Source organism: Lepus europaeus, chromosome 5 (genome assembly GCF_033115175.1).
Source record: "Lepus europaeus isolate LE1 chromosome 5, mLepTim1.pri, whole genome shotgun sequence".
In the NCBI taxonomy this organism is placed as follows: Eukaryota; Metazoa; Chordata; class Mammalia; order Lagomorpha; family Leporidae; genus Lepus; species Lepus europaeus.
Window position 1 is genome coordinate 150,845,487 of NC_084831.1, and position 21,527 is coordinate 150,867,013.

Here is a 21,527-nt window from a genome sequence, read left to right on the forward strand (position 1 = left end):
GGATCACTGTCTGAAAAGGTTAAATAATAAAGATGATTTCCCCAAAGTCCAAAGTGATCCTCAAATATTTATTGAGTACAAAATATTTGTACAAATGCACATTTGGAGTTTTGGAGTCTTCACTCTAAATACATAAAAGTTCAAATAATTGTGATAGTTTTACTTTTTTTTTAAGATGTATTTATTTATTTGAAAAACAGAGTTATAAAGAGGCAGAGGCAGAGAGAGAGAGAGAGAGAGAGAGAAAGTCTTCCATCCACCGGTTCACTCCTCAAATGGCTGCAGTGGACAGATGTGGGCCGACCCAAAGCCAGGAGCCAGGTGCTTCTTCTAGATCTGCCACACAGGTGCAGGGGCCCAAGAACTTGGGCCATCATCTACTGCTTTCCTAGGCCATAGCAGAGAGCTGGATTGGTAGTGGAGCAACCGGGACTCAAACTAGTGCTCATATGGGATGCCAGTACTCCAGTACTGTAGGCAGCAGCTTTACCCACTATGCAAAAGCACAGGTCCCAGGTTTTTTTTTTTTTTTTAAGATTGATTTATTTATTTGAAAGTCAGAGTTACAGAGAGAGAGAGAGAGAGAGAGAGAGAGAGAGAGAGAGAGATCTTTGACATGCTGGTTCATTCCCCAGAAGGTCCCAATGACCAGGACTGAGTCAGGCACTTCATCTGGGTATTCCACAAGGGTGGCAGGGGTCCAAACACGAGTCATCTTCCACTGCTTTTCCCAGGCCATTAGCAGGGAGCTGGATTGGAAGTGGAGAGGCTGGGACTTGAACCAGTGCCTATATGGGAATGCTTGTGTCACAGGCAACAGCTTTACCTGCTATGCCACAATGTATGTCCTTTTTTTTTTTCTCTTTTTTTTAAAAAAGATTTATTTATTTATTTTGAAAGAAGAGAGACAGGGAGGGAGAGAGCGAGCTTCCATCTGCTGGTTCACTCCCCAGATGATCACACTGGCCAGTGCTTAGCCAGACTAAGGTCAGGAGCCAGGAGCTTCTTCTGGGTCCCCCACGTGGCAGGTCCCAAGGACTTGGGCCATCTTCCATTGCTTTCCCCAGGCCATTAGCAGGGAGCTGGATGAGAAGTGGAGCAGCTGGGAACAAATCAGCGCCCATATGGGACACTAGTGTCACAGCCAGTGGCTTTACCCACTACCCAACACTGGCCCCTGGAGGTTTGAATATTATATAAAAACATGTCATTTTAATTTTTGGCCATCAGGTGGCAGCTTAGGGTAAAAGATGAAAAAAAGAAAAATCCCTGAAAAACCACTAACAAGGAATGTGCTGTATTTGTTTAAAAAATCTTGGATTGCTTTTAATTTAAAACATTTCCTTCATACATTCGGGTCTTGTTAATACTCATTGTGAAGGCAGTGTAGATAAAATGACGGCAAGTAACAGACTGGTGAAGAACTTACCCTTGAAGAGTATATGAAAGCAAATGTCTCTCAATTCACAAAGCAAATCATGATTATTTTTGCTTCTTTGAGAGAGTATCTGTTGATATAAAAGCCTAATTTGACTTAGTAGTGGCAATATAATCAGCTCGTCTTTATGTTGAGAATATCATAAAGTACACTGAAATCAAAATAAAACAATTTGCAAATATAACTGTACAATTTAATGTTTTTCACTCTTATGAAAAATATTCTCTAATAAAATTATTCTTTGGTAAGTTCCAGAGTCATGAACAATGATGTATGTGTGCTACAGGTGCAGGATACTGGTATATAAGTGCTAATATGGTTCTGAGTCACCAGGAGAAAAAGGCACAAAGTATCTAATTAAAAAAAAGTTTAAATTTTGGTCTGCTTCCCAAAGGTATAGACAGCAACAGAAGGTATTATCCATAGTCCTTCCTATTAAAATAAGCAAATGCTGACAATCACCTTCAGGTTATTAATATGCTAAGTACAGTATGATTCCAAGGCCCCATCAGAAATTTATAACCTAGTGAATGAAACAAAATTTAGTTATTGACAATAAGTTTGAGGTCACAATGAAGTAAAACGAAGTGCTATGAGAATAACAAGAAATGGGAATGTTCCCCACAGTGGTTACTAAGAGGAAACAGCATCTTAGTTATTTCTAGAAGAATAAATAAGTAGTACTGCAAAATCAGGCAGATGAGCGACGTCTCTAAGGCTGAAGGAAGGTAAGGAGGAGGCATGGGGGACAGGAAAGCACAAGGTGTTTTGAGAAGCTACAAGTAATCTACAGTTAAAATAGGTGACATACAGAGAATGTAAGGAAATCAGTATGATTTGAAATGAGGCTAGAAAAGACGTTGTAAAGTCTTGACTGTACAGTGCCTGCTTGTACCTTAGGATCAGAACTGTATTTAGAAACTAGGTATTGGCTGATTTGTCAAATTTTCAGAAATTCTGGAAACTTGTTACAGTCATTAATAAAATTAAATTACATAAATTTACACTTAACTATATTAAAAACAAAGTATTAAAACTCATCACTTCCTAATTATTTTTGGTATATATCTTTTCCCAACTCCATATTCAATGTTACTGTCTTTATAGCTTAACATAGGCTATGATGGAAATTATTTACACTGCTGGAATCTGCAAACACTACAGGTCAAGGCCGTCCATCCCCACACTCCACTTAAGACCTGGTTTGTTAAACATATCAGTGCATGACTGTTCAGCTTCTTTTCTTGGAAGGTTAGTAGTAGAAAAAAGCAACTGGTATTTTTAAAATGGTGCACAAGTGACTCTAACTGACACCCCAGCTTGTATATAAACATATTTTCAGGTTTAAACTATTTCCACGAACACTTTCTTCATTAAAAACAAATTGAGGGCTAGTGCTGTGGTGTAGAGGGTAAAGCCACTGCCTACAGTGCTGGCATCCCATATGGGCACTGCTTCCAGACCCCGCTGCTCCACTTCCAATCCAGTTCCCTGCTAATGGCCTAGGAAAACAGCAGATGATGGTCCAAGTGCTTGGGACCCTGCACCCATGTGGGAGACCAGGAAGAAGCTGCAGCCATTACGGCCATGTGGGGAGTGAGCCATTGGCTTGAACATCTCTCTCTCTCCCTACCTGTAACTCTACCTCTCAAATAAATAAATAAATCTTTTTTGCTAAAAAAAAAAAAAAAAAAGCAAATTGGGTTGAACATTATAATGAAATACTGTGTCATATGAATTATCAGTTTAAAAGGTCTCTATCTCAGTACAGTCGGGTGTGTTCTGACATATTTTTATTTCATTTTGTACTCAGATTCAGAGTGTACCTAAATAGTACCGCTCAAAAGTCCCTAGCATGATGGCCTCATTTAAAAAGTTGCTATACATTCACCTACTAAGGTTGAATAAAGCAAATTCAGCAACTTAGTAAAACTCACTTCTCTCATATTCCCAACACAAGACCACTCAGAGATGAAGACAAGCAATGTAACTGTGAATTATCCTAGTAGCTTTTTTAAAACTGGAAGCTTAGTATGTGGTAAGTGCTTTACACATATTATTTAATTTAATTTCCAACAGTAAGATTTTATTTTGTATGCTAGTAAAAGTGAGACTATGAGAAGAGTAATAGATACATTTAGTAGGAGTAGCAAAATAAGTATATCTCAAGTGACTACAGTAATCAGGTTTTATTACTGAAAGCTAATTTTCTTTCCTTTACTAATTACTAAAGAAATGATCAAGTATAAATTATTTTATAAAAAGCACAAAAAGTTAAATAAAAAGGGAATTAATAATTGAACTAAAAGCAATGTGCTCATTGTCAGGTCTCTCTTCTGAGATACAAATGCAATCCCTGTCCTTAGAGTGTAACTGGTAAAACGGTGCAGTGGCTGAAGCATCGGCCTCTCTTCTAAGTCTGTGCTGTTTCTATGGAATGTCTGTGAGACACACATGAGGATTTAGCATATTTAAAACACAAATATTCTTTCAGAGAAGAGTGATCTTTTACCGTATGGACCTTCTGAAACAATTCGTACTATATATCTGCTCTATGAGTGCTGCATTTTGGTCTTAGTTAATTACCACCCTTATCTGACCTTTCTTATTTCCCAAATGAAGAATGTCTCTCCTGGAAGCCACTGCCTTCATTGGTATTCAGGAGATGCACTGGAAAGATTTTTATCACTTTAGGCAAGCAATTATATCTTATTCTCTCTTGGTTAGTCCTGGTAGCCCACTTCCGTGATGTTCAGAATCACAGAAAATGAAGTTATTGCTATTCTATGCTAAGCTTTTCTTTTACATACCTGCCACACTAGACGCATAACACATAATAGAAATATTTATGGTATTTACCATTAAACAAAAAAACCTAAAAAAGTAAAAATAAATTTCTCATACAGCTTTATATCCACAGCCACTGCAGCAATAATAAAGCAAAATAATATGTCAGGAAAACTTCTATGTGAGAAACCAGAAAAAATTACATGTTGAAATTATTGTGAATTATGTTTTAGGAAGGATATTTTTTATAAGAAAAGAAGTGACACCACGTAAAGAGAGAAGATGAAGTTTTCTTTTCATCTAAAGTCTTTCAGCCTAATAATATTTTACTAGTTCTTAATCTGAAATTCAGTAAGAAAACAAACAAAATAGACTGAACAAAGCCCAAACCTCTAGAGGTAAGCTTAACTATAACCAAGTTTAATATCTAGCAAATTCTAACTCTATTCCTAAAACCTAAAAAAAAAAAAAAATTAAACCACTGAATTATGAGATTAATACTGTTCTCTGAGCAATGAATGGATATACAGACAGTATCCGACTTTTGCTGGTTCGATTAAATGATTTTCTGACTCCAAGGTGAAAAAGCCACCCACATCCAGTAGGGAATCGTACTTCAAATGCTAAATCTTGAGTGTCCCCTGGGTCAGCGACAGCAGTGCAATACTGTGAATACGTGTCAGCACATTAGTTATTGCTGGGCAGAGGCAGGGCGCGGCAGCTCCTAGCCACACAATCACAAGGGGACAATCCATACTCTTCAGTGTGCTGTGTTGCTAAGCCATGACGTGTGGTAAATTAGATGTATGGGACGCACGTTTTAAAAAATTTACTTATTTGAAAGGCAGAGTTACAGGGAGGGGAGGTGTCAGTGGGTAGGGATCTTCCAGCCATTGGTTCACTCCCCAAATGGCCCTAACAGCTGGAGCTGGGCCAATCCGAAGCCAGGAGCCAGGAGCTTCCTCCAGGTCTCCCACGTGGGTGCAGGGGCCCAAGCACTTGGGCCATCTGCTGCTGCTTTCCTGGCGCATTGGCAGAGCTGGATCAGAAGTGGAGCAGTCGGGAATTGAACCAGTGCCCATATGGGATGCCTGTGCTGCATACAGTGGCTTAATTCCCTGTGCCACAGCACTGGCCCCCGGAATGCACTTCCGATTCAGCATATTTTTAATATCTGAAGGGTTTACCTTACATAAGTTTAATATCTATGAATATTCCCCTGATTTTTAGACTATTTCAGGATGACAGGATAGATATTATTATTCCCATTTTACAGTTAAAGAAACTGAAATTCAGAGAGCCAGTTAATAAGTAGAAAGATAACTGGGTCTGAAGTTCGGAGACTTGGGTTTGAATCCAAATTCTGCCTCTTTTCAATTTTGTGACTATTGAAGATGTCATACTCTTAAAATGACTGAGACAAAAATAGATCTCACTAGACCTAAGGATCGACAGGGAAACCAGAAACAGGAATCCTCATCCAAGAACTTCTCATACTAGACACAACCGTTTCTCTATTTCAACTGGAAAATCAAAAACAGTTCCATAAAACCATTAAGTACCAGTAAAAGTATTTCTAAGACAGTGTGGAAAAGTGAAATGTAAAAACTATACATATATTACTATTCATACTGTATATAAAATTACACTTATAGAAACAGACAAGAAGAGGTTATTGGGGCCGGCGCTGTGGCGTAGCGGGTAAAGCCACTGCCTGCAGTGCCAGCATCCCATAGGGGCGCCGGTTCTAGTCCCAGCTGCTCCTCTTCCAATCCAGCTCTCTGCTATGGCCTGAGAAAGCAGTAGAAGATGGCCCAAGTCCTTGGGCCCCTGCACCCACGTGGTCGAGACCCAGAAGAAGCTCCATTTGGGGAGTGAACCAGCAGATGGAAGGCCTCTCTCTCTCTGTCTCTTTCTCTCTCTCTCTGTGTAACTCTGATTTTCAAATAAATAAATGTTTAAAAGAAAAACAAAGAAGAGATTATCTCACATGAGGGAAGTTAATATTAAAGGAATTCACTTTAAACTTCAGGTATTTCTGTATTATCTGAAGTTCACCTTTGTAGTGATATATACCTACTGATATTTTGCTTATATAATTTTAAAAAAGACAAAAAGAATAGGCTAAAGAAAACAGTTATTGTTAGAGTGGTTACATCTTAAATGTTGTTTTTACAATAAAAAATACTATACTAAAATTCTGTTATTCATTCAACAAACGTTTACTGAATGCATACTATGAGCTGCACTATTTGTTATACAGATATAGTACTTTAGATTAGCTCCCCAGAAGAATTTGCTTGTCCATATGTTCAAACACACACCAACTGTCTACTGGATAACTAGGTATATTCCAGGGATTGGCTGAAGCTTCATCAAGTGCTAAGGCTATAAAGGAGAGAGAAAGTAGACCAGAAATGTACAACTGTAAAATCATATGGTGAGAAACAATCAGAAGTTGGGCTTTTGGGAGAAGTGCCCAGGAAAAGTCTCCTGGGGGTACTGGTTGGGCTGAATCTTGAAAGGGCTACAGTTAAACAGGCTTAAGGGGAAAAGAGAAACATTCTGACCACAGTATAAACCATAAATTCATCCAACAAATGAGTACTTGCTACTTAGCAGGTATTATTCTAGGTACCAGGTACATAGCAGTGAATCTTACTAACAGACACAGATTTCCTGCCTCAGCTTACTATTTAGTGGGGGCAGACACTTAGCAGATCTACAAATAAACAAGAGGGTTTCAGACAGTGAAAAGTACCATGAAGAAAATGGGATGGGGTGATAGGACAGACTTACAGAATTCCTTTAGATAGTACTCAGGGAAAGAAGGTCTCAAAATTGGTGACTGGGTAATGCTAAAGAGGCAGTCACATGCAAAGCTGAGTTACACTGGTAATATCTGAACATTTCCAGGGTGGGTGTTCACGTGCTGTGAGTTAAGCCATCCCTCGGGGCACTCACATCCCATATCAGTGAGCCTATCTGAGTCCTGGCTCCCCAGCTTTCAATCCAGCTTCCAGCCAATGTGCATGGAAAGGCAGTGGATGATGGTCCAAATGCTTGGGTCTCTGACATCCATGCAAGAGATCCAGGTGGAGTTCCTGGCTCCCGGCTTTGGCCTGGCTCAGTCCTAGCTGTTGCATCCATTTGGGAAGTGAACCAGCAGATGGAAGACTGATGACTGATATCTCTTTCTTTCTCTCTCTCTCTCTCTCTCCCTCCCTCCCTCCCTCCCTTCCTCCCTCCCCATATCTCTGGAACCACCAAAAGTAAGAAAAACTGCTTCTATGAAAAGGACAAGGATACAATGAGAAATAGGAAGTCTTCTATCTATGAAAGGAATCACCACATTTGACTAAACATAGCTGTATTTATCTTTCCCAGACCAAGATCCAAAGAGCTGAAGCTCTCTCTCATGTTACAGATCTTCTTATTCCTTTAAATGTAGATTCTGGGGCAGGCGTTGTGGCATACTTGTTAAACCACCACCACGTGGGATGTCTGCATCCCAGGGAAAACCGGGATTGAGTCTGCCTCTGCTTCAGATCCAAGTTCCTCCTAATGTACCTGGGAAGCAGCACATAACATGTAATTATTTGGGCTGCTGCCACCCACATGGGAAACCCAGATGAAATCCCTGGCTCCTGGCTTCAGCCCGGCCCAGCCCTGGCTGTTGCAGACATCTGGGGAGTGAACCAGTAGACAGATGGAAGATCTTTCACTCTGCCTTTCAAAAAAAATAAAAGTATAAATTCTAATCCTATATTTGTATATGATTTCAAGATTTGTGACTATGTTGCTTAAAATTTTTATTCATTTATTTTCATTTTCTCTGGAAGGCAGAAAGACAAAGATCTTGCACGTACTGGTTCACACAGTGTCCTCAAGACCCAGAGCTGAACCGAGCCAAAGCCTTCACCTGCAGCCGTCCAGTGTGCACGCACAGTATCAGGAAGCCTAATCAGAAGCAGGAGAGCCAGGACTTGAATCAGGCACTGAGGTGGCATGTGGGCACCCCAGCAGCAAGCCAATCACTGCACCGAACGTCTGCCTCTGTAAATATGCTTTAATTATCTTATAAAATCATTGTGACCACAGGAATAGAGACAGGACAAACTGCTGTTTGAGATGCAGAAATGAGAAAAGGAAAGCAGACTAAACCAGATGGCTAACTGAGGATAACAAAGTCTTTTTAGGGTATGAGATTTTGTTTTTAATGTATATCCCTCCCAAGGACACATTATTATTGGAAGGAGGCACTCATACAAAAACACACACACATGCAGCTCCCATCACTGGTTTGCTCCCCCAAATGCCCACAATAGCTGGAACTGTCCCAGGTTGAAGCCAGCAGCCCAGAACTCAGTCCAGGTATTTCATGTGAGTGGCAGGAGCTGGAGTTGGATATTGAAGCCAGGCATCTTAATCAGAGTCCTAACTGCTAGGCCAAATCCCATTCTAAGGTAGGAGACCAATGAACAATTATACAGGCTAGAAGGAGCCAGAAATGACAAAGGAAGAGAAGAGATGAATGCCAGAGCAAGATTCTGAGATGGGAGGAAATGAGGCTGGAACTTAGAAGGAAGGGCACTTTGTTACTCAAAGCTGGGGAGAATGGAATGAGAAGGGGTTTTGATTAAATAACTGTGCAGGTAGAAGGTAGCTCAAGGAAAATGGGCTCAACTTTCTCAAGAAAGTAAGACACGAGATGGTCTATAAGAATAAAAAGGAAAAGAGAGGGGCCAGCACTATAGCATAGTGGGTAAAGCTGCCACCTGCAGTGCCAGCATCCCATGTGGGTGCTGGTTGCAGTCTCGGCTACTCCACTTCCGATCCAGCTCTCTGCTATGGCTGGGAAAGCAGTAGAAGACGATCCAAGTCCTTGAGCCCCTGCACCCCTGTGGGAGACCCAGAAGAAGCTCCTGGCTCCTGGCTTCAGATGGGCCCAGCTCTAGCCGTCGCCACCATTTGGGGAGTGAACCAGCAGATAGAAGATCTCTCTCTCTCTCTCTGTGTCTCTGCCTCTCAAATAAATAAATCTTTTTTTTTTTTTTTAAAAAAAGGACCTTTCTCTCTCTCTCTCTCACTGTTCACTCTGCCTGTCAAAAAAAAAAAAAAAAAAGGAAAAGGCAGAGTTGGGCTTGAAGAAAGCAATAAGAGTTATCATAAAAGGCCCTTTCAAGTTAACATTTCTGAGGCTGATAAAATAAGTTGACAAAGGACAAAATCACATATGTATGTTTAGAAAGAAGTTAAGCAGCTCTCCCTCCTATGGAATTATTTTCATTTTGCTTGTGCTTACATTGTTTTTTTATGTGTACATATTTTCCTTTTTCCTTTAAGACTTTTAAAATGAACTTTACAGTAGAGCAAACTGTGCGTGTGTGCGTGTGTGTGTGTATTTATCTTTTCCACAAAACTGTACTGTCTTTCAGGGAAAGTTCTCATAGCAGCATTTTTCCAGCGCATGCGCACTATGACACACACAGTAGAGGCTTAATATTTGAAAAAGTGAATTGAGGGAAAAAGCTGTGTCTTCCTCATTCTTGCATTTTCTGCACACCTATCACCTAACAAACATTTGGGGAATGCAACATAATTTTTGGACCACCTACACATATGTGTCCCTGAAAACATATATAAAGTTGAACATGAAAAAGTCAATTAACAGATTTATAATATATTGTTTCCTGAAAGCTAAAAATAAATAAAAGGAAACCCTTTATTATACCTTCCTTTGTGGTTCAGGCACAGTTTTTGATGACATATTTCTGGCATTCTTTGTTTTTTCCCTTTCGAACAAAACACAGCTGAACTCTTTAAATCCAATGAGTGCCATATTGATACTTAACAAGCTGCTGCTTTCTGTGTAATTAATGATTTCCATCCTTAACTATGTAAGATTTATGAGGCATTTAAAAAATTTTGTGTAGCATCATTTATTCTTCTCACTCATTTCAAGAAACACAGACAAAATACAATAAAATACTCAAATAATCAAACAAACACACTAGTATTTGTGACAAAGGAGGAAATGCTGCCAAAGCTCACTGTTAGCAGCTGGCGCAACCATGCAAAAGCAGGAAATGTTCTGAATCCAAAAGATGATTAAGACGTGTGTGTTTATATGTCTACAGTCTCATAACATAATACCCAAGCTGTTCAGGTTTCAATAGAAAATCAGTCACACAAATAACCAGGACAATTTCATGCTGAATAGAAAGAGATAATCAATAGGTATCAAAACTGAGATGACAGAGATGTTTGAATTATTGGGCAAAGATTTTAAGGCAGCCAAGACAGAAATGCCTCTGCAAACAGTCTCAGCAAAGAAGCAGGAGACGTTAAGAAGAACCAAATAACCAAATGGGAATGTCAGGACTGAAAATACAATAACTGAAATACAAGTTCAGCAGATAGTGCTTAACAGTGGAATAGAGACGACAGGGAATGAAACAACAAACTGGAAGACAGAACAACAAAAATTATGCAATTTGAACAAGAGAGAAAACAGACTGAACAAGAAAATGGACTGAAACTCAAGGATCTGTGAGACCATAAAAAAGGGAAGGATCTGAGAGAGTACCAGAAGCGTAATGACTGAAAACCCCCCCAAACTGGCAAAAGACATAAATCTACAGATTCCAGAAGCTGAGTAAGCTTCCAGCGAACCATCTCCAAGAAACCCACGGCGAAACACACTGTGCTAAACTTCTGAAAAAGACTAAGAAAAAAATCTTAGATCTGTCTGTCTCTCCTTCTTTCTCTGCTGTTGGTCTGCCTTTCGAATAAGTAAATAAAAGTATTTTTAAAAAGAAAAAACAAAAAAACCTTAAAAGCAGCTGGGAATAAAATTACCGCTTCCCTGTCAAGGGGAAGCAACTTGACTAGGAGTGGATTTCACATCAGGAATCCTTTGGGGGCTGGCATTGTGATGTGGCGGGTTAAGTAACTGCCTGGGACGCAGATATCCCATATGGGCACTGGTTTGTGTTCCAGCTGCTCCACTTCTGATCTGGTTCCCTGCTAATGGCCTGGGAAAGCAGAAAAAATGGTTCAAGTGCATAGGCCATTGTCACCCACGTGGGAGACCTAGAAGAAGCTCCTGGTAGTGCTTGATGGCCCAAGTACCTTGGTTCTTGCAACCCATGTATAATACATCCAACCTGAAAAAGCCATCTGAAACAATTCTTTCACATTTCTGTTTATTTGTTAGAGAGGCAGAGAAAGAGAGGAGCTCTCACTTACTAGTTCACTTCCCAAATGCTTGCGTTGGCTGGGGTTGCACTGGGGCTAAAGCCAGGAGCTGGAAAATCAATCCAGGTAACCTAAATAGGTGGCAGGAGACTAACCTGAGCCATCACCTCTGCCTCCTATGCATTTATTTATTTGAAAGGCATAGTTATGACAGAGAGGCAGAGGTACAGAGAGAAAAGTTTTCCATCCCATTCACTGGTTCACTGCCCAGATGGCCACAATGGCTGGAGCTGCACTGATCTGAAGCCAGGCCCGAAGCTTCTTCCGGGTCTCCCACACGGGTGCAGGGGCCCAAGGACTTGGGCCATCTTCCACTGCTTTCCCAGGCCACAGCAGAGAGCTGGATCTGAAGAGGAGCAGCTGGAACTCCAACTGGCACCTATATGGGATGCTGGCACAGCAGGTGGCATTTAACATACAGTTTTCCTTAGGTCTTCGTGGTTTTTAAGAAATTATTTTGTTATTTTCTCATTTTATTGGAGAAGGAAAGGGATCAGAGGAGACATTCCATCTGTTGGTTCAGTCTCCAAATGGCCACAACAGTCAGGGATGGGCCAGGCTAAAGCCAGGAATCTGAAACTCCATCTTGGTCTCCCACATGGGTGGCAGGAACCTAAGTACTTAGGCTGTCATCTGCTGCCTTCCAGGGCACTGGCAGAAGCTGGGTTGGAGGTGGTGTAGCTGGGACTTCAGCCAGGTTAATATGTGATGTGGGTGTCCCAAGCCGCAGTTTAAGTCAACTGCACCACAACACCCAGCCCTGGAACCATTCTTAACCTCAGAGTGGAACAGCCCCAGGCTGTGAAGACTTTCTATACAAACCTTTACATGACACTTTTTCTTTCAAAGTTGGTATTTGAAGAAATAAATTCTGTATTATCCCAAACTTTGCCAAAAGGATCAAAGTCAAATGCTCTAGGAACCACCTCATGAATTGCAATAACAACCTACTTTGAAATTTAATGAAACATAAAAAATTTAAATAGTCTTTAATGGCTTCAAGCAGAATAAAAGCTGATGGGGAGAAATACAAAATCTTTGCTGGGAGGGAATTTTTGGGTCCCCTTTCTTGACATGGTGTGGGCAGACCTCCATTAGAGCAACGACTTCTCGTCTGTCCGTGCCCTGCTTCCTCAGGCCTCCCTAAGGAATTCTGCCCTTATTTACTGGAAACCTCCTTGTATCACTATTGCCAGGGAACATGCTCGAGGGTCACTGATCCAAGCCCATGCTCACCTGCAGGCTTACTGGACTGGCTCTCTGCCACTCACAACTCGACTGGCTAAGGTCTTCCCAACAGCAAGCATCGGGCAGGTGCCAAACTGTGAGGAGCGTGACAGCATGCTGTCTACTTCAGAGTGGAAAAAAAAGGAATGAATTCAGAAACTAAGAATACTAGTTTTGCTACTTACTGTCATGTGACTGGCAAGCAAAGTGAGAATATCTCTTCTACTTTCAGCATTCAAACCAGTTTCTAAATGAAAATCTATCTGTCAACATGTGATATATTTGCAAATAATTCTATTAGAACAATAGAATGTACAGATCTGAAGGGGGCAGGGCCAGTGTGGTGGCATAGCAGGTAAAGTCACGGCCTGTGATGCCAGCATCCCATATGGGCTCCAGTTCCTGTCTCGGGTGCTCCACTTCTCATCTAGCTCCTTGCTAATGTGGCTGAAAAAGCACACACAGCCCAACTGTTTGAGGCCCTACCACCCACACGAGAGACCCAGATAAAGCTCCTGGCTCCTGGCTTCTGGTTTTGGCCTGGCCCAGCGCTGGCCACTGTGGCCTTGTGGGGAGTCATCCAGTGAATGGAAGATCTCTCTAATTCTTGACTTTCAAAATAAATAAATAAATAACTCCTTAAAAAAAAAAAAAAGCTGAAAGGGCTTCAGAAAGTCTAGTCCAACCTATTTTTGTTTTGTTAAAAATGAAAATGACGGCCGGCGCTGCAGCTCACTAGGCTAATCCTCCGCCTTGCAGCGCCGGCACACCGGGTTCTAGTCCCGGTCGGGGCACCGATCCTGTCCCGGTTGCCCCTCTTCCAGTCCAGCTTTCTGCTGTGGCCAGGGAGTGCAGTGGAGGATGGCCCAAGTGCTTGGGCCCTGCACCCCATGGGAGACCAGGAGAAGCACCTGGCTCCTGCCATCGGATCAGCGCGGTGCGCCGGCCGCAGCGCGCCTACCGCGGCGGCCATTGGAGGGTGAACCAACGGCAAAAGGAAGACCTTTCTCTCTGTCTCTCTCTCACTGTCCACTCTGCCTGTCAAAAAAAAAAAAGACTTTTTCCCTAATATAAAGGAGAGTAAATTTGCATGCTTTGCATAAAAAACTGATAAATAGGTAAAGTGAGAACATCAAATTATAAAAGCTGAAATATTTTATTGATTTTTTATTTCTTTCTTTAAAAACACTTTATTCATTTTATTTATTTGACAAGTAGTAGCACACAGGGGGAGGGAGGGGAGAGGGAGAGAGAATGGAGGAAGACAGAATGTCTCCTATCTGCCACTTCACTTCCCAAGTGTTTGTAACAACCACAGCTGGGTCAGGCCACAGCCAGGAGCTGGGAACTCAATCTGGATATCCAACATGAGTGGCAGGGATCCAGTCTGCAACTGCTGCCTCCCAGGGTGCACACTAGCAGGAAGCTAGAATTGGGAGTAGTACTATGATGTAAACTCACGTATTTGATATGGGATGTAGATGTCCCAAGTGGCATCTAAACTGCTGTGCATCTAAACTGCTTATCACCTGAAAAATTTTAATATTCTTATTTTCTTTTCATTTTCTAATATAATAGTAATGGTAAGAAAAATGACAGGGGCCAGCGCTGTGGTGTAGTGGGTAAAGCCACTGCCTGCAGTGCCGGCATCCCATATGGGTGCCGGTCCCACGTCCACTTCCCATCCAGCTCTCTGCTGTGGCCTGGGAAAGCAGTAGAAGATGGCCCAAGTCCTTGGGCCCCTGCACCCACGTGGGAGACCTGGAGGAAGCTCCTGGCTCCTGGCTTCAGATCAGCCCAGCTCTGGCTGATGCAGCCATTTGGGGAGTGAACCAACGGATAGAAGACCTCCTCTCTCTCTGCCTCTGCCTCTCTGTAACTCTCTTTCAAATAAATAAATAAATCTTTGAAAAATAAAAGAAAAATGACAAACAGCGATGGTTGCAGACATCCTTAAGTTAGTCTAGATTTTAACAGAATATCTGAGTTTGCCCTTAATCATGATTCTAGCTGTTGGTCTGAGATATAAACTGATAAATATGTACTTGTGTGTGGTATCTGGGGTGTGTGTGTGTGTGCGTGTGTATATGGAAAGTTACTTATTTGAAAAGCAGAGTGACAGAGATGGGGGGTGAGGGAGACAGAAAGAGTGAGGGAGGGAGGGAGTGGGAGAGAGAAAGAGAAAGAGAGAGAATCTTCCATCCATTTGGTTCAATCCCTAAATGCTCGTACCATCTAGGGTTGGGTCAGCCTGAAGCTAGGAGCCAGAAACTCCATTTGGATCTCGCATGTGAGTGGCAGGGGCCCAAGTACATAGGTCATTATACACTGCTTTCCCACGTACATTAGCAGGGAGTTAGATTGTACGCAGAGCACCTGAGACTTGAACTGGCACTCCACTAAGGAATGCCAGCATTCTAAGGGGCAGCTTAACCTGCTACGCCACAAAGCTGGCCCCAGTATTTGCTATATTTAAGGAGTATTCTTACATTCTTCTAAACAATTAACAAACATTTTCTTGGCATCTAATGAGATGTCATTTTTTTTTCTTTCAGAAGTATACTTATATGGTAAAATCCATTAAAAAAATATCTATTTGAAAGTCAGAAATACAGAGAGAGAAGGAGAGACAGAGATATAGATCTTCTATCAACTGGTTCACTCCCCAGATGGCCACAATGGCTAGCACTGGGCCAGGCCAAAATAAGGAGCTTCATCAGGTCTCCCACATGGGTGCAGGGGCCCAACCACTTCGGACATCTTATGCTGCTTTCCCAGTCACATTAGCAGGGAGCTGAGTTGGAAGTGGAGTAGCCGGGATTCAAACTGGTACCCATGTGGGATGCCAGCATCATCAGCAGTGTTTAACTGGCTACACCACAATGGTGGCCCCGAAATCCAATTTTTAAGGCTTTCCTAATATTTAACCATTTTTATATTCCTAACATACCTCAGACATGTCATGTTACTTTTTTACTACACTACATGGTTCTGCTTAACTAAAAATTTTTCTATGAATACAAGGAATCTTCAAAAAGTTTACAGAGAATTCACAGCAAATGTGGATAATTTAATGACTATGCTAATTCCATTTTCCATTTTTTTAAAGTATCCTCATATTTGTAAGTAATACTAGATTGTGGTTTTATTGAGTATGATTTTCTTAAGAAATACTTTGTGTGTGTGTGAGTGTGAGTGTGTGGTTTTGTAAGAAGAGGTAAGATGTTTTCCTTATTAAGTTTTTGAACAGCTTAAATGGCAGAAACTATTCTTTGCCATTTTGGAAGGTATCACAAAGCTTAACTTGAGAACTCTTTTTGGCCATCGTACACAATGAAGACAACTTTCCTTATTCCCTCAACAGCTGTTAGTCTATAATTTAGATTTTCTGTGTCTCCTCGCATTATTTTGTTAATTTATAGCTTCCTGAAAATAAAATCCAGATGTTTACTCAGAATTATTTTGCATCACTCCCCCTCTGTGGTTACACATATGAGCTTTCACTCTGTGCGTGTTCATCAGAGAACATGGAGAGCATGTCAACAAATTACCACCAGTTTTCACACGCTTCCATAACTGAATACTCACAGTACGCTTACGAGCTAGGAAGTATTACCTCAGTTTTACTAACGTTTAACTCAAAGCAGTCTAGTCACTTTCTCAGGGTTACACAGTTAGTAAGTGGCCACGTTCACTGGTGTTAATCTGCCTGATTCCAAAGTCCGTGTTCTTGCTGCCAACACAAGAAGTCCCTTTCGCTAAGACTGTGTCCTCAGGTCTCCCGGCAGAGAACTTGGTTACACTGAGCTGAGGGAGACAGCTGGCCCTCTGGGTGACGAAATTCCACTTTCTGCAAAATAAGTTGAATGGGAGGCCTTCAAAACGGATTTCAGATATCAAACGTTTCTTCAGTGGAAGAAGGATTCAGAATCAGTCCATCCGTAAGGGAGAAGGAAGACGACTACGTAAAGGTCCTTGACTCTGACCAACCACTCTTTGGTGACGCAGTGATTCATCTTTTTATATGAGCTATGAAATGTGATGTGAGCACTCACTGTTCCACTCTGTTGGCAGATACTCATTTCCTGTGAGAAGACTTCCTGGTGAGTTGCAAAAAGTCCAATTATGCCTTTAAAAGAAATATGCTCTTGAGTATTATTCAGAGGCAACTAAAAAGTATATTTATTTAGAGAGAGCCCTGTACATGCTACATATCAATAAGATATTTAAATCAGAGGTAGATGTTTTAATTTTCCTTTCTATCTATTAGCAGCACTACTTTTGCAATAAATAAAAGAATACTAGTTGTAGTATAAAAAATTTTTGTTGTAAAAATTTCATGTACCTTTGTGCTTTCCCCAAAACAAATTTTTTGGCACCTGTAATGATTTTTACTGACCTGTCTGATCGCTGTGGTTTTGTTTACTACCAGCTTAACAGTGCATTACTGGGAACAGCTAAGAGCTTTCAATAAACTTAGAAGGCATGAATTCTAGCTTTGTCCCCCACTAGTTACTTGATTTCGGAACTATACAGTCTGTGTTCTGATTCATATCCTAGGTTTTTCATCTTCCTAGCTGTATGACTTTAGCAGGTAACTCAACCACTTTTTTCAACTTCTTCACCTGAAAAATGAAGATCCATTGGTTAGCCACAACAAAGACTCAATGTTTGACTTAACTCCAGTTATACTCCTGCAAGACCTCTGGACCCCAACTCTGGACTCACCCAGTTGCAGCAAGAATCTTGCTACCCAGCTTACAGAGAATCAGTCACCTTTGGTATCTGATGACGTTAGTCTGCCTTCAACAAGAATCCCTCCTTACCCCTCATGTTTCCTTGTCGTCATTTTCCATCCACTGACTGTCACTGTGTTCTCTGGCTGTATGTTACCTCTTGTTCAGGCTGTACTAAGAACTGAGCTCAGTTCTAATATGGAGATCACTTTTTCCCAACTTCAATACTTCTTTAATAAAATGCCATTTTAACTTCTGTCCATCTTTGGCTTTAATGCTTTTTAGGGTTGTTGCGAGCATTAAATGAATTAACACATGTTAAAAGTTTAAAAGTGTCTGATCCACAGAAGTATTCAGTAAATATTAGATTTCAATAATATTATTAACTATTAATCTTTATTATTTGTAGGCTTTGTGTTACTTTTGAGAAACAACTGTATAATATTTCACTTGCCACATAGTTATTTTAAGTAAGATAGTTCCTATTAGTTGGACATTTATAGATTTCTGATTTTTAGTATATTACACGGAGATACACTCATTCCTGCCCACTACTCTACTTAAGAAAAAGCTATGGAAAGAGGGATACTAGGTCGGAAGGTACAAATGGTTTTAGAACTCTTAACAGAAATATCAAATTGCTTACCAATTTATGCTCTATCAGCAGAATGAGAGTTCATCTCTCCATATCTACGCCAGCAACAAGCATCATCATTTAGTTGACTAATTTTTTTAATGTTTATTTTCCTCTACTTGAATGGCAGAGTGACAGGGGTAGGGGAGCTGGGTTGTCGAAGAGTCTCCCATCAGTGTTCACTCTCCAAATGCCCACAATCGCCAGGAGCCCGGAACTTCATCCTCTCCCACGTGGATGGCGGGGGCCCAGGCACCTGAGTGATCATCTGCTGACTCCCAGGATGCATCAACAGAAAGTCAGGTGGGAGGCAGAAGTGCCAGGGCTCGAAGTGTGCACTCTGCTTTGGGATATAAATGTCCCAAGTAGGCTGCTGCGCTACGATGCCAACCCCTGACTTAACATTTTTCATGTTTATTAGTCATGTTTTATGCAAAGTTATCTGTTTACGTCCTTTGCTTATTAAAAAAAATCAGTTTTTGGGGCCAGTGCTTTGGCGTAGTGGGTAAAGCCGTCACCTGCAGTGTTGGCATCTCATATGGGTGCCGGTTCGAGTCCCAGCTGCTCCACTTCATATCCAGCTCTCTGCTATGGCCTGGGAAAGCAGTGGACAATGGTCCAAGTGCTTGGGCCCCTGCACCTGTGTGGAAGACCTGGAAGAAGCTCCTGGCTCCTGGCTTTGGATTGGCACAGCTCTGGCTGTTGCAGCCAACTGGGGAGTGAACCAGCGGATGGAAGACCTCTCTCTCTCTCTCTCTCTCTCTCTCTGTGCCTCTCCTTCTCTCTGTGTGTAACTCTGACTTTCAAATAAGTAAATAAATCTTTTTAAAAATCAGTTTAAATTGTTTCCTGATTATAAAGCAAAAAATAAAAAATCGCTTCCTTTCTGCCTATCTTTGCTTCCATGATATGAATATACAAATGCTTTTTAAAAAGTTTGTGGAAATGAAATTAAAAGTAAGCATATTTTGGGCAAATATTTTTGAAATCCATGCATATATATTATGAAAAATCCATGCATATATATTTTATGAAAAATCTGTGCATGAATTTAAAATATTTTTTGCAATAAACTTATCTTTTAATTCTATTTTTCATGAATTTTTTTGAAGTACCTTTTTACCCTTTTATGCCCCAATGATGTTGGGTTTAGTATATTGTATGGCTTCAGGATGGAAAGACTCTCTTTAGGTCTATACATGTGACTTGCTTTGGGCCAACAAGAGGGCAGAAGATATGAAGCAAGTAGAGGCTTCAAATGTATTTATGCAACAGCATTTGGTTTTGTCAGTGCCATGTGAAGAGCTTCCCCTGGGTAAATGCTATCCCTTCAGAAGAGGCCTCAAGACAAACACACAGAGACCAGGCCCCAAACCAACCCAGAGTGAGAGCCAAGCCCAGCCGAAACATCAGGCTGCAGCAGTTCTATTCCAGTGAGCCCTGGCTAGTTCTGTCAATCCCCCCGGCCTGCAGATGCATAAGAGAATAAATCAGAGTGGTTTTAAGCTAATTCTGAGTTGGTTTCTTATGTACCGATAGCTGATGAGTCCACTTAATTGTATTACATTATAAAACCCTGAAGGAAAGAGATTCACATAATAACCTTATATTTCTATTACATATAATAATCTATTATTATTCCCTAGAGTACCAAATACAGCATTTAGCAGGAATTCAAAGCCTTATAGTAAATGTCTTCATTTTCTTTCTTTTTTTTTTTTTTTTTTTGCTGGAAATACTTATAGACTCAGCAATGTTCCTGGATGTCTATACTTTTTACCAATAACATTTTCATGAAAAATTATATGCAACATAAGTATACAAATAAAAATGAAAATTAAAAACTATTTTTAGCAATGGTTTTTAAATTTCTTTTTAATTAGAGAAATTGTTCTAAAAACTGAATCCATAGATAATTCTCAACTTTGCTCATTTTTTTGTTTTTTACCTTTTTATTTTGTTTTAAACTTTTATTTAATAAACATAAATTTCGAAAGTACAACTTTTGGATTATAGCGGTTTTTCCCCCATAACGACCCTCCCACTTGCAAACCATCCCATCTCCTACTCCCTATCCCATCCCATTCTTCATTAAGATTCATTTGTAATTATCTTTATATACAGAAGATCAACTTAGTATATACTAAGTAAAGATTTCAACAGTTTGTACCCACACAGACACACAAGGTATAAAGTACTGTTTGAATACTAATTTTACAAGTGCACAGTGACTCCTATTGTTGATTTAACAACTGATACTCTTATTTATGATGTCAGTGATCACCCGAGGCTCTTGTCATGAGCTGCCTAGGATATAGAAGCCTCTTGAGTTCACAAACTCTGACTTTATTTAGACAAGGCCATAATCAAAGTGGAAGTTCTCTCCTCCCTTCAGAGAAAGGTACCTCCTTCTTTGATGGCCCATTCTTTCCACTGGGATCTCCCTCACATTTCCCTTTCATTTAGGTCATTTTTTTTCCCCCACAGTGTCTTGGCTTTCCATGCCTGAGAAACTCTCATGGGCTTTTTAGCCACATCCGAATGCCTTAAGGGCTGACTCTGAGGCCAGAGTGCTGTTTAGCACATCTGCCATTCTACGAGTCTGCTGTGTATCCCGTTTCCCATGTTGGATCGTTCACTCCTTTTTAATTCTATCATCAACTTTGCTCATTTTAAACATCATAGATCCTCTCCCAACTTATAAGAAATAAAATGGTATAGACTAATTATAAACTTTTGTGCATGAATGTTTCCAAAGAAAAATAATTTGTATAGTAGTGTTAATGACATCTATCTGTTATAAGAGTAATTAAGAAAATACAGAAGCCACCACCTGTAACACCAGCATCCCGTCCCAGTTCCCATCCAGCTCTCTGCTAATGCACCTGGGAAGGCAGTGGAAGATGGCCCAAGTACGTGGGCCCCAACCACCCACTTGGAGGAGTTCCAGTCTCCTGGCTTTGGCCTGGCCTAGTCTTGGACATTGCAGCCATTTGAGGAATGAACCAGGGAATGGAAGTCTGGTAATTTCTCTCTCTCTCTCTCTCTCTCTCTCTCTCTCTAATTCTACCTTTTAAATAAATCTTAAAAAAAAAAATACAGATGACTAAAGAAAGATAATCAAAATAGCTTAGGGTGTGAGCATATGTGTCCTTTTTCTTAGCTATTTCTTTAAGTAACAAAGAAGATAAAAGGAAGCTTAATTTATAAGTTATAATTAATATTTTTAAAGCAATTTAAGATAAAATTATAAAAGCACTTAGTACGATGTGAAGTAGATAAAAATCAATCATTAAATATTTGTTAAATTAAAGTAAAATTAATAATCAAATAATAAAAAAAACTATCCTATGTGCGTTATGTAGCCTTATGGCATTAGCAAGTGGTGAGCCAATACATCAGGATGAATCATAAGGGAATTTCTGTTCTGCATTATTAGGCTAGG

At 40.6% G+C, this 21,527-nt stretch overlaps 1 protein-coding gene across 1 annotated transcript in view; it reads right to left on the reverse strand.

Annotated features, from left to right (window-relative positions):
* Nucleotides 1–21,527, reverse strand: part of XPR1 (xenotropic and polytropic retrovirus receptor 1) — a 214,127-nt gene that overhangs the window by 17,913 nt on the left and 174,687 nt on the right. The gene's annotated exons all lie outside the window — the stretch shown is intronic.